This window comes from Coturnix japonica, chromosome 3 (assembly GCF_054131305.1).
Source record: "Coturnix japonica strain WE chromosome 3, WE-NBRP24, whole genome shotgun sequence".
NCBI classification, from domain to species: Eukaryota; Metazoa; Chordata; class Aves; order Galliformes; family Phasianidae; genus Coturnix; species Coturnix japonica.
Window position 1 is genome coordinate 49,029,509 of NC_140665.1, and position 13,911 is coordinate 49,043,419.

The 13,911-nt window shown below is 39.7% G+C and overlaps 1 long non-coding RNA gene across 3 annotated transcripts in view; it reads right to left on the reverse strand.

The window, feature by feature from the left end:
• Positions 1 to 13,667, reverse strand: part of LOC107311614 (uncharacterized) — a 70,581-nt gene extending 56,914 nt beyond the window's left edge. For all 3 annotated transcript variants that reach the window (XR_014944026.1, XR_014944024.1, XR_014944025.1), the window contains exons 1-2: positions 13,559 to 13,667; positions 1,375 to 1,484 (exon numbers count right to left, since the gene is read on the reverse strand). This is a non-coding gene — a long non-coding RNA (uncharacterized LOC107311614). The remainder of the gene's footprint in view (positions 1 to 1,374; positions 1,485 to 13,558) is intronic.
• Positions 13,668 to 13,911: the final 244 nt, after the last annotated feature.

Genomic DNA, 13,911 nt, shown 5'->3' on the forward strand with positions numbered 1-13,911 from the left:
TTCTCTGACCTCACAGAGTGCAAAGGCCTGATTCAGCTGTTATTTACCTTGAAGATGCTTTCTTTCAGATGCTTTTTGACTTACCAGGCAGTGACTGGAACAAAATCGTGAACATTATTTCCTAATGGAAATTGGACTTGGAGGATCATTAGACACTCTACACAGCCATAGGATTCAGAGGTATAGGAAATTAAGCATAAGCATGTTTCAGCATAACAGAGCCATCCCCCGCACCTCATGCAATTCAGCTGCATGGTAATGTGGAAGAAGCCCCACAGAAAGCCCACACATCTCTGGACATGTAGTGGAACCCTGGAGCCATTCCTACCTAATAAGAAGAAAGGAAAGGCAGGCGGACACATGACCACAAGCACACGTCAGGCACTGCTCACACTGGGCTGCAGGTGCTGGAGCACTGAAGCAGTCTGTTCATGTCTTAGGGCAGCAGATGCAGCTCCTGAAACAGCTCTGATGGAGATGAGGGTGGTCCTCAGTTTCTACGCTCAGCTGAGCTAACCCTGCTGGGGGCAGGTTTGAGCCCTCAGCCAGTAAGCAGGCACTAATGAAATCCATTAAACTGTCAACATTTAGGGAACACTGTTTTACAAAACCACTTAAACATACCATGCAATAGACAGCTGAATTAGGCCTGTCTGCCTTTGTGGAGTCAGAAAGAGCCATGTTGCTCTTCAGGGGATTGGAAACTACTTTGCAGAGCAGAGCCCTGATTTTTTCATTTTATTTTTAGCAATTATTCAAATGTGCTAAAGATGGACAAGTACATCTTTGCTTCCTTCATGGTAAAAATAAATAAATAAATCCTTCTATCAAAGACAACACCAGCATCTCCAAAAAAAGAAAGAAAAACTGAAGTCACTGCTACCAAATGGGATTTGAAAAGGTGGCTTGAAAGGCTGAAAGGATACCAGCAAACTAAGTGAACACATGCATGCCACTGAAGCTACACAGCAGTCTTTTAGGATGCACTGAAACTGGACAGAGACCATTGCACGTAAAAGCCATTGATGTAGTAAGCTGGTGTGCAGGAGAAGCAGCTCAGGAAAGAAAAAAGAAAATAGGACCCAAGACTCCAGGCTACTGGCAGCTGCTGTGTGTGTATGTGTCACAGACTGACAGAAATGACAAACCGAGTCATAGGAGAAGAGCAGAGCAGCCTGAGTCACCTCACAGGATGGCCCTGCGGGGTGCACAACAGCGTGTGACCAGCATGGCCTGCAAAAGGAGCAGTCCCACTGTCTTCCTTGCTGCAGGTGAGAGACTGCCACTCGATCAAGAGGTCACTTTCAGTGGGAGGTTGTTGTGGTGTGGAAAATGAGTTGGAGCATAAAGGACAAAAGGTGAAGGAATACTCACTCTCTTTCCAGCTTCTGCCCAGCAAGGTCTGGGTTTAGGAGATCCGCTTTCTAAATGTGTTAAGAGAAGATGGCTTTCAGAAGACTGTCTGTCTTGTGGTGCATCTTGTTCTGGAAAAGACAAGGGATGTTTAAAGAGTACCTGAAAATTCCAGGAACACTTTGGAAAATATGCTGTATTTAGATATATCTTTTCATCTTGTGTTTCTGTCACTTCACATTTACATAAGCCCATATACCAAATGTGTTTGTTTTTTTTCCTGTATGGTTAACAGGACTACTGCTCATTGCTTTACCTAAAGCCACTGTCTCCTACCCTCCCCAAATTAGATTAGTGGAGCTTCACTTTCCTGGAAAGTTTTGTATTTTAATTGCTAGAGGATACAGAAATGATATATAGAAAAGACGAGGCTAACATCAATGGTGACCTTATCCCCAAACAAACCTATGGCCTGACTAAGGATGAGGAGAAACACTTGGTTATCTGCTGTGAAGTCTTCTAGAGATTGATCAGTTATGCTGAACTACATACATGTGAACTAACCATCAGATATTGGCTTTAGGCTCTCATTCTCTTTCTACAGAAGAATAACAGACATCAACTAGCTGCAGCTGATGGCCCAAAAGAAAGCTAGGTTTCATTTTCACACACAGACTCAAAAAGCCTTCAGTCTTTCAGATCACAACTTCACACTAACATCATTCTTGTCTGCACAGCAACGAGCAGTAATGTCACAAGACATGAATTAAAACTGCAGAAATAAAATAAATAGTTGAAGCAGGTAAACACAGTGGGGGGGGGGGGGGGGGGGGGAACATCCAATTTTCATATAAATTTCCCTAGTTATAGTAAATGAATGAAGGTGAAAAAGTAGAAAAATATATGATACATCTGCACAATTGGTTCTCAATAGAATCTTTTTCAAAGCTCACCAAGAGACACCACCAGCTCTTTAACGTTTGCCTTCCCACTAATTTTTATCCAGTCAGTTCACAAGCTATTTCAAACACCACCTTTATTTAATAAAAATGCAAAGCACAATGGAGAACTTCCGTAAATAAAGTTGGCAAAATATCTTAATAGAACATTCCAGAAGGAGTCAGGAATTAATGAATGATCAAATGAACTTTGTAATAGCCTTGTGTAGCTGAGATATAACCAATCTGAAATGGTAGGCCTGACATTTAGTTTCCATATAAATATCTATAGAAGTAGATTTCAACACAGTAAAACAGTCCCAAATAAATAGATTCACTGATGGGAAGCCACAGGCATCCTACACCTTTAAAAAAAATCTGTTACAATGGCAATATGAATTATTATTAAACAGTAACATTATAAACAAATACTTTTCACACAGATAAAATAATAATAATAATAATTACAAGTATGGATCATTATTCTCTGGATATGAGGGGAAGATTAAAGTCTAGATTTTGAAAAGCATCTACTAATTTAAAATGTCTTAGGCAAGTTAACATTTAAAGCTAAAATGACCTAACTGGTCACGAGCCTTCTTGGAGTACAATAGAGAAAGAAGGAAAATTGGATTTTCTCCATGATGGATGAGCCTAGGAAAGCCCCATGGGAATTATTGCCTTGTGTTTTTCAAAAGATTTGCTTTTTGATTTCATGATGGTGGACAAAGGAACGCTATTCAAAGAACCTGCTTCCGTTCTCCAGCTGGTTAAGCTGTCCACAAGACTACAGTGCCCCATTATTTGTGTCCCCAAACCGATTCTTGTGCTGGATTGAAGTCAGCCCCAGCTGACTTCAGTCAGCAGCCATTTAAGCCAAAGAATCCCTTCTACAAATATATCATGGCCACACATGATGTTCTGGAGATATAAAATTGACAAAGAAACAATACTTTTATGTTACAGAGGTCAAAGGTACATTAAAAGTATATGAATGGGGGCATTATAGACCATTTTAAGTGTTACTAAAAAAGAAAGAAAACAACCTTCCTGGATACTGTAGCAGCTGACCAGTCATTAATAGAAACAGTTACTAGTAATTTACTAACTGTTCAGTAACTTTATATATGTAAAGCCCTAAAATAATCTGTAACCATTATGCAGCCTTAAATTCAAAAAAATGAACAGCAAAAAGTTATGTTCCCAGCTCCATATTTAATAAGCAAAAGGTCTTGTTTTCCAGATTGCTGAGTAGTCTGCAATTCACTTCACTTCACTGCGAGCTGTTGTAGACTCAGCATTTTCCAAAGCAGGCTAATTATTTAGTTGTCCAAACATGATATAAGAAAACTTACTCACAGCTAACTATAAAGAAGTAACCATCTTGCTCTAAAGCAGCCAAATTCTGATTTTTTGCAGGAGAAAGGAAACAATAAACTAAAATCTCCAGGGGCAATAGGTATGTTTTCAAGGCAAAAGGGTGTTATCAAGACATGCAAGTTGGGATGGCAAATTAGTTAGCTAGTGCTACTGAGCTCTGCATTGCCAACACCAGACTACTCCCTGCACCTGAGCTAACTTTTAAAGCTACTTCAGCTCTCTCCCCATTCTGTAGCTACCTGCCAGTTTGGCATACTCAGTAAGAAAGCACTAGAACCACCGATGAGGCTGCCCATCTCAAAGGGAACAGAAACAAGACCATTTTACTCCATCTCATAGCAACTGGTGTTACACAAGGGTGTACATGACTTAACTTTTTTAAGACCTCAGGGCATAGTCTCAGCTTGCTTAATCCATCATATCTGTAAGCTGTCTTTCTCCTTCACAGGCAAGAATATCTTCATTTGTAACCACCATCATGCGTTTGCATGACACTGATATTAGGAGGAAGAATTTGGCTCCTAAGCATGGAAGAATACGTTTCTGCAGGACAATTTTCATAGAAAAATTCTTGAGTCGTGAAAGAACATAAGAATGCAAGACTTAGTGCCCTTCAGGTTACTCATGAGACAGATTCTTACAAGAGTTAAAATCTCAGATACAAAAATAAGAGATGGGTTTCCATTGAAACTTATTATGTGGCACCCATTTGAAAAAAATCCTAATTTAATTCATTGCATAAATCAGAGTCCATCTCTTTTAGAGAGACAATAACTGCTAACCAAGGCATTCAGCCAGTTAACTGCTTTACAAGATTTTCCAGAAATCTGCTTTCCTTCCCTTGTGCCATCATTACTTCTGGCTTTAACGACAGACATGTCATCAGGTAAAATTCCTCAGAAGAACCAAAGGACTCTCCTTCTACCAAAATGGAAATTCCACAATACATAAAGGTAGAAGACACCCCAAGAAGTGTATGGACCATCTATCACACTCCACTGAAAATCGAAAACAAAACAAAAAAACAAAAAAACCAGCCAGGATATACTGAGTGGATGAGGGACACCCACTCCTCATTTAGGGGTAAGGGGAAAGAATTCAGTCTGAAGAAAATAAATGATCATCTTGCTTTACCTTGCATACAGACTTTCTGCTGCTTAGGAAAATTATGACAATACTGACTGAAGCACACATAGAGTCAGTGAAAAAAAAGTGAAAGCTCATCTTTAACAGTATTTATTGAAAACAAATTACAGCAAAGTTCTATAAGCTTTTCACAGACATAGGTATTTTATTTCCTCATTTAGTGTATATTTTAGCAGTGAGAGGGCTGCTTTAAGTGAGAAACAGTACACTTCCAAAGACAACTTCCATGATATCCAGTTTCCTTTCAACATGTGAGACACTGCAGAGCACTTTGTTACTTAAGAGTTATTGGTTTCTCCCATGTTATCTCATAAAAGGAGTGCACAGAACAGAGCAGCTCAGATGACTGAGATTTTAGATACCTGTCAAAGTGGAGTATGGTTGATTGAGACTGCTGAGGAGTATGGACAGCTGGCACACAGAATGTCAAGACTTTGAACATATACACCCAGAAGAAGAGGGAGTAAGCATCACACAAGGCAAGTTCCGCCTGCATCTACCTGCCTTTTCACCTGTAAATGCATGATCCCTGCCATTACCACAGAGTGATCCTACATTACTGTCAAGACCAACTCACAATCAACCATCACCTACAGTGTAGACAGACATTCTTCTACAGCCATTGGTTCCCGAGTAAACATTAATTTATTTGGCATTCTATTTGACTTTGTCTTTTTTTTTTTTTTTTAATCAAAGAGAGCTGTGATAGCTTTACCATAGTTTAAGCTAATGGTTAACCAGACAGATGAAATCACACAAAAGTCTGTCGTTGGACTGGCTCACTGAGACATGAGCAAGTTCAGTGAAAGCACTGAGCCTTGAAGAAGACAAAGAAATGCCTTACTGCCTAATTCTGACTATGGAGAACCTTCCTTCCTGCCACTAAATCCATGCTTGCTTTGGTAAGTTGACAAACGATGACTGAGTATTAATAGAAAATCTCAGAAGCCAGTTCATGTGTATCCAAAGCCATAAAGTAAACCCAGTTCCTCATATAAGACAAACCAGCAGCAAGTCCTGTATTCAGACCTAGACAGTTAGACTAGCTACATGCATTAAACGAACAAGCATTTAGCTAGGCTCGGTGTAATTATGCCTTTAACAGTTTTCCCATTTTTTAAACTACATGAAGATCTCACTACTCTTTTTTTTCCTTCTTTTTGAGATGGGGCTCCTTCAAGGAGGTCTGAAGTCTGATTCTCTCAGTTTTAGTGCTTTCATGCCAGCATAAAATGGGAGTGGGTAAGTAGTACACCAGATTTAAGGTACTTGAGGGTTTCTGAAAAACTGGGCTGAAGACTGCTCTTAAATGACTGGACTAGGATTGCTGTGATAAGGCTATATGACTAGCACTAGCATGTCATTTGCAGTATAAATCCACTATTGCATTCTATACACAAAACACAGGAAAAAAAAGGAAGAAAAAAAAAAAAAGGAAAAAAAAGTGAAGAATTCCTCTGGAATCTGACCAACAATTAAAACTGTAGCTACCATGTGAAGATGTACAAGGCTTGAACCCCAGAGCATTAAAAAGAAATTTCAGATACATGCCTGAGTACTTCAGAAAGTCCCTGAGTTGGTCAATTAAATGGAAAACAGAGGAGAAACAAGGAAGCCTCAAAGGCAGATTTGTTTTGTAGCAGTGAATTAAAAGAGGACGAAGCTCAGTTCATCCTCAGCTATAGACTCAGAGTTTGAATGTGAAAAAGATGCCACGTGAGAAAACAGGATATCACTTGATTCCATTCCAGCTCCATTGCTCTAACCGAATATAGTCCCCAGTGTGGTCTACTCTCTGCCCACATTCAATTTGAATTCCTTACGTGAAAGTATTTTAATTTAGAGAATCACCAAAAAGTTATCACAAAGTATGTTGGACCACCTTCATACCTTAGCGCATGGCAATCATTCTCCAAGACAAGTCAAATTCTGACCTTGGATAAGTCACTTAGTCAATAAATCCCAGCTTCCTATTTACCAGGAAGTAAAAGTATTTACTTTTATTGGGAAAAGAGACTAATTTTCTTCTACAGAAGAGTACCGCTTTGGTTTCAAGCACTCTGAAGAAGAAACCACTCTTCTGCAACATCTTGGCAAAATGGAGGATACCACACAGATGATCACAGATATGAGTTTGAAAGAACTCATTTATGTTTGTGACTAACGAGTTATCCGAATAGATAACTTGAGGTGAATGCCCTTGTGTCCATAACTACCGATTTGGAAAACCAAGTCTATATGATCCCACCTGTTCAAAACAAAACTCACAACTTGATAACCCAAGCTTTTTGTATCCTCACTGCCTTCTACAGGGTTCCAAATATATTTTGGATTGTTCTTTACTCGACTTTGTCTTTATTTCCTTAATGTACTTCACCAGTTTCCCACTCATCACGCTGCTCCTGCACAACTGTTCACAACAAACTGTGGTGTCAAACCAGCTGTTGGGGTCTACTTGTTGGATTGAAGTTGCCCTTGGGCTTTGACTGAGAAAAACATACATGAGGCCCTGAGAGTGCCATCAAATAGGAGTCTTGGAATGAAGGCTTTTACAAGTTGCCTGCCCTTGCTCAAGTCCTATATCTCTGTAAGTACACAGAACTGGAAATATGGAGGCTGCCACCTTCTTCCCCCAGGCAATCACCTGTACAGTCAGAAGGAACATTTGCCATTACTGTTAGTGCACCTTCCAGAGTGCTGACACCCACCATATAAATCCAGAGGGAAAAGAAAGAAAGAGAGAGAGAGAGAGAGAGAAAGAAAGAAAGAAATCCCACTCACAGACAGCACTAAAGCTTGAAGTTATGACCTCAGAACCTGGGAACTACTAAGCCATTAATTTACTTGAAATGTCTTTCCCTTAAAAAAAAAAAAAAAAAAAGAAAAAAAAAAAAAAGCACTATACATCTATACATTATACAAACATAAACAAAATATTTCTTGTAAGCTCTCTTAAGAAAGGATTCCCTTTTACAATACTTCAGCATGGTTGCTTTCGAAAAGCCTACGATGCAGCCTGAATTTATAAAAAAAAAGAAGAAAAAAAAGAGAATGGCATTTCGTTAGTTCAAAAAATACATAAGCAGTTGTTAGCAAGAGAAAAAAAATGTTTGCATTCTTGACCTTTACAGAGGTAAGGCAAAAAACAACTACTTTTTTATACTAATAGTGTTCTGTGCCTGTCCCTTGTATATTTTCTTTTAAACTTGCCATTTTGCTGTTGCAGCTGGGCTTGTCAGTTTTCAGCACTAATGGGTTGTGATATGGTGTCAGGGGAAGTCAACAATCAATGTTGGAAAAAAGGGCTATCACTGCTGACACAGCCAAGCAAGGAAACACAATGGCCTTAGTTTGGAGAGAAACAGAAGAAAAATCCTGAGTTGTATCTTGCTTTGAAGATTAGTAGAGACTTAAGCCCTCACTGACCAAGCTATCACTTTCACCCCTTCCTGCCCCACCCTACCCTCCCATTGGCCTCTAACATTATTGCACATCTCACCCACATGACAGGCTTTCAGTTTAATGAAAGAAAAAAAAAAAAAAAAAAAGAAAAAAAAAGACAAAAAAGCATTTTATAGCAAACATTTTAGAGGACCGTAGTTCACATTTATGTTTATAGTTATTACAGCCATTACCTCTTACAAAGATGAAAAAAGACTGTGTTGAACAGTGAACGTCTACAGAGCAGAACAGCAGAAAAAAAAACATTTTTTTGGATGCCTTTTCCACCACCTTGGCATGAATCAGAAGAGGGCTGTGCCCCTCAGCTCCAGCTGAACTCAACACAAGCAATGGACACTCTGCAGCTGTTAAATCAGATGCCACAGACGGAGTTATGAAAGATAAACAGTGAGCAAAGGCATTTAATGACTAGCTGTAAGAATCTGAGAGTCCTAGAAAGACAGGGAGAGAGTATGGTTATTTTTGTTTCCAGATGAGGAAACTGTGACAAGTATCTTCTTTAAGATCACACCAGGATCCTATACACAGACAAGAAGAGAAATGAGCAGTCATACATTACTGGGCTTCATAGCTTACTTCCCTAAAAATTGTACCTATCCAGTATCATTACTGATCTTTTTATAACAGTAGATAAAAAGGTCAGCCACAGATTCTCCTCTTCTTTTAGTGAAAGAGACAGAGATTGATTTCAGAAAATTCAGCACTTCCAAAGTAGTAAAAATCTACCTGAATCTTCCCTCTTCCAGACCTAGAAATTAGCTTCTCAGTTACCTATGTGTGCCTAGGACCACTGATATCTCCAGAACATCTCTAATAAATACAAAGTCTTTTTCTAGCAAGTTACAGCCCTAAATGTTGGCTCATGTTTACCTTTCCAATAATTCAATACATAATTCTGTATAACACTCTACTTTCATCAACAGCCGTCAACAGAAACAGAGAGGTTTCTTCAGCAATGAGGATACTGTATAGCCATGGCAATAAAAGTAAAGTGAAGGGAAAGAGTGGCTGAAGTCAGAAATGGAAAGAACCTAGTAGCAGTGGAAGGAATTAGAAAAAACCTCTGAAGATGCTGGAGTTTTTAGGGCAACTTGTCTCCTAAATGCTTCCTGGATGACATTTGTCTCTGCAGCATTATTTGCTCCATCACTCATAAGAAAAGAAAAAAGAGACTAAAAGTAGAGCTCAGAAAAAGAACAAGAAGAAAAGCATTTTCCACAGTTTCTCCTCCTTCTGGTCTCTCCACTGTCCTCCACAACTCTTGCTACCAAAATCAGTCAACTATAAATGTTTTGGGGTGTTTTTTTTGCAGCCAATCACTACATGCTAATTTTACAGTGGTATTACTAAGTCATGTAGCCCTAAGAACAGCCTCATCACTGCACAATTTTGAATGCTAGCCCTTAAATTTAACAGCAAGAAGCCACTTTACAAAACATTGTAAGCAACAGTACTTCTGGTCAGCTGAAATACAGAGCAGCACCTGGGAACCAGGCTAACACAGAAGACCCTGCATGATATGGTAGACATGGAAAACACCTCAGATTTAGTCTTGAAGCATCCTCTCTTATACTGACAGTCTCCCTCCCCACTCCAGCAGGCTTTTGGTCATGCTGCTCCAAGGAAAGTGAAACAGAAAATGACTTTAGAGGTGGGTTCAAGAACACTCTCCGTACTGATTGATTTTTAATCATAAAAATATGGAAAATAAAAACAAACATTTGTTGAGTTGTTTTGTCAAAAACAAGGAAAGAAGATGTGGCCAATCTCCAATATTCAAAGTTGGATGAGGTCTGCAGAGGAGCACATCATCATGGAACGAAGTGATTAATAAATAATCACAGAAAATATAGGAAATAAAGAGTGGTGTTTGCAAACATGAGCATGAGAGAAGCAACAAAGCCTCACCAGTCAGGACACAAAGGGAAAAAAAACTCTCAAGTACATAAATAAAAAATAAAGATGAAGACTGGAGACCATTTTGCATTCCAGGTTTTTTGGCCAAAAGCAGTCATTTCTCCCTCCATGCTGTTGTTTAATTCATTATTGCTAATATAGAAGGAAAGAGCACTGCTTGCATCCGTGCTATGAAGAAAAGGAGGAAAGGTTATGGAGCTAAATCCTATAAAACACCATAAAAACTGAAATGACTCTCTTACAAAAATCTAATTGCAATTGACTTGAAGTTGAGTCCTATGACCCAGGTGGAAAAGGTTGCTGAACGACTGTAAGCAGCAGGTAATGATGGGAGGTGATGTATTGAGCTGGGTTGCTGTAGGAGTATGTTTTCAGTTGGCTCTTATTTAATATCTCAATTAATGATGTGGAAAAGGAGGTAAATAGCACATTAATGAAATTCACAAATAACAATAAACCAGGAGGCTTGCAAACGTCAGAGAGGACAGCAATAATATAAATGGAAACTAACAAGATTAGATATGTAGGCAGGAAATAAAATGAGATTCAACTTGGAAAAACATAGACTAATACACCAAGGAAAAATAATAAGAAACACCGATAATTTGTGAGAAAGCAAAACCTGGAGAGCATCTGGACAGAGAGATACGTAAGGGTGATAGCAAAGAACAAACTGAATGTGAGTCCCACAAGATGTATCAGTTTAAAAGACCAATACAATTTGTGTGTGCGTGGGGACAGGACTAGAGGTAATGGGATGACACTACAGCATAGGAAGTTCCGCACGAATGTGCAGAAGAACTTCTTTATGGTGAGGGTGATGGAGCACTGGAACAGGCTGCCTGAGAGGTGGTGGAGTCTCCTTCTCTGGAGATATTCAAGACCCACCTGGACGCCTACCTGTGTGATCTGGTGTAGGGAGCCTGCTTTGGCAGGGGAGTTGGACTCGATGATCTCTAGAGGTCCCTTCCAACCCCTACAATTCTGTGACTCTGAATTTTAGCCAGTGTATGCAGGGGAGTAATATCAGAACAATAAAATGATTGTCTACAAATATGGGAATACTTCTGTTGAATAAGGCATCCACTTCTAGACATCTCTACAAAGGAAGGATGCTGTACAGGACTTCAGAGAAGAGCAGGAATGACAAGACAAGGAAAAGGGATCAATTTATTAATCTAGGTGACAAGGGCAAAGTGACAACTGTCAAGAAATATATGAAAGATGAAGAGAGAAAATGAAGAGGAATTTATTCCGTTGATAATATGTGCAGTGGGACAGCTCAAGTAACGGGATGAACTAAGGAAAACCTGGACCAAGCAGTTGCCCAAAAGGGATGTGATTCACCTAGAACACAATTTTCAAATGGAAACATGAGAAATGCTGTGAAATACAGTATTTAAAACCTGAGACGGTAAAGCATCCCAAGGCAAAATGCAGCAAACTATTGTGCACTTGAAGGAAGTCGAGCTACCTGACCAAAGGAGTCATTTCCATGCTTCAGTTCTCTGATTTCTATGTCTGTGCTGATCCACAGCTCTATTGCAGAATTTGCTCTATTAGTGGGTCTGTAAATACAGTAATATTATTTCAGTGAAAGCATTTTACATGCTTCAGTCCTAGTCCAAATTTGTATTGTATAGTAAAAGATAACAGACTGCATAAACTGACTACTTCAAGTGTTCAGAGACAACTAGATGTATGACCTGCTTTCATTCAAAAACATACATCTGTTTCTGCAGATGTGGTTCTTTAGTGACATGATTCTTTTCAGTAAAGGTATTTTGCTTATCTTAAGGAAAACATGATTACATTATCTATTTGCTTATTTATGCCTATCACCTTTTCTTTTTCACATTTTCCGTACTTTAACATCTTTATTCATTTACTTGTAATACACTGGAACTTGCCTTGTTACAGCAGAGGTGCATTCACAGTGAAAAAGGAAGCCTTTAAAGCTGTGGTGCATTGTGTGATGCCAAGACCATGGTGTTAAAAGTAACAGGGTGGGAATAAAAAAGAAGGTTGAAACTGGTATACAAGCTAAGAGACGCACAGGTATAATTTTCCTTTCAAAGAAAAATGTGACTTTGTCAATATTGTGCTCTGCATGAGTGTCTATTTCTATGTACGTACTCTACCAATTGCCCCATTTTTATGCCATCCAGGTAAGACGCCTTTCATGAAAGTCTACCTTACTCCTTACAAAAACTGTTCCCATCTTCTTCCAAGGAGAACAAAGAAGTGAAAGGTTTTTCAAAGTTCTCCTGTCCTTCTCACTTTCCCTGGGGGAGGTTGAAGAGCTGAAGAAGGAGGAAAGCTTATTGAGAAGAAAGCTCCTGATTTTTTACTGTAATAGAAGGTGGCAATCTTATCATGTATAGATGCTCAAATGATGTATAGACAAAGGATGTTTGCAGTGAGGATTGCCATAGGCAAAACAGCAGATCTAATCAAAAGCTCTACACGCATGGATGTAGCCAGCCTCTGGGAAAGGAAAGCACTTGCAGCACGGAATCTGGAATTGCTGTTCTGTCTCTCTGTGGTTTCCCTGCCACAGCACAGGAGAAATAAAGAGCCTTGGTATTTTGGACAGTGTGCCCAAACACCACAGTAACTCTCTCTCACTGTGTCACATCACAGAAAGCTATTAATGTAATTGTGGGTTTACTATTTTTTTCCTTCTGTTTTTTTTTTTTCTTTTTTTCCTTTTTTTTTGTTTGTTTTCATGGAAGCACATGCTGGAAGCTACCTCGTGCCAATAAAGCCTCTGGAATGAGGTAGTGTTCGCATGGAGAGTCCTACTGTACAAAATAAATTACAGACCAAACAGATATGTAAAAATATATATAATTAACCTTTACAACACCAGCGTTTTCAAAACTGTCAGACAAACGAGCGTATGTATGTCCTCAGGCTCACAGAGATTACTGGAAACCAGGACACAAACCAATAGTAAAAGTCAAGCACTCACAGCTAAAGCTACTGTAGAGTTCCTCCTGCACCCTGCTATGAGCAATGCGCTCACCTAAGTGTCCCAGAATAGTCAGAGTCGTTACACAACCTGTGCACTGCACCATCTGGGAACAATGGCTGAGAACCAAAAGGCAAAGCTGAGTGTGTTCAAGTGCTGTGGCAGACACACCTCAGGATTTCTTTCTGTTGATTTTTGTTAATTTCCCCAGGGGAGGAAGGCGTTTTTGTCTAACTGCACAGCATGTTACCCCGTGCTCTCTTCTGGAGCTGTCAGGGAACACTGTCTGTAAGTGACCACAAGGAGTTTTCTGGTTCAGGTTTATCTTGTTTGTTGTTGTTTTGGAGCATTTTGTTTTGTTTTGTATGCCTCTACCTCATGTCCTTACCTGTCTATTGGATTGTAAGCAAGTTCCTCGGATGGCAGGAACCGCATGGTACCACAGCTAGCACGGTGCCAAGCACAGAGGGATATGACTTTTACTGGGCTGCGTGACCTGCAATGAAGCAACATGTAAACAATAATAATAACAACTTACCACACTTCACCATTGCAGAATCCCATAGAAACCTCAGGCCAGGGGGATAAGCTGGCAGGAAGAAGCCTGTTCTGCACCCTTCTGTCTTCCAAGGGGCAGTCTGTGATTGAAGACACCTCTCCTCTCCTGCCAGTGCCCTCATTCTGAGCATGTAACATAAAATGCATACACGTGCAACAGAAGCAGCCCCCACCAGCTCTCAG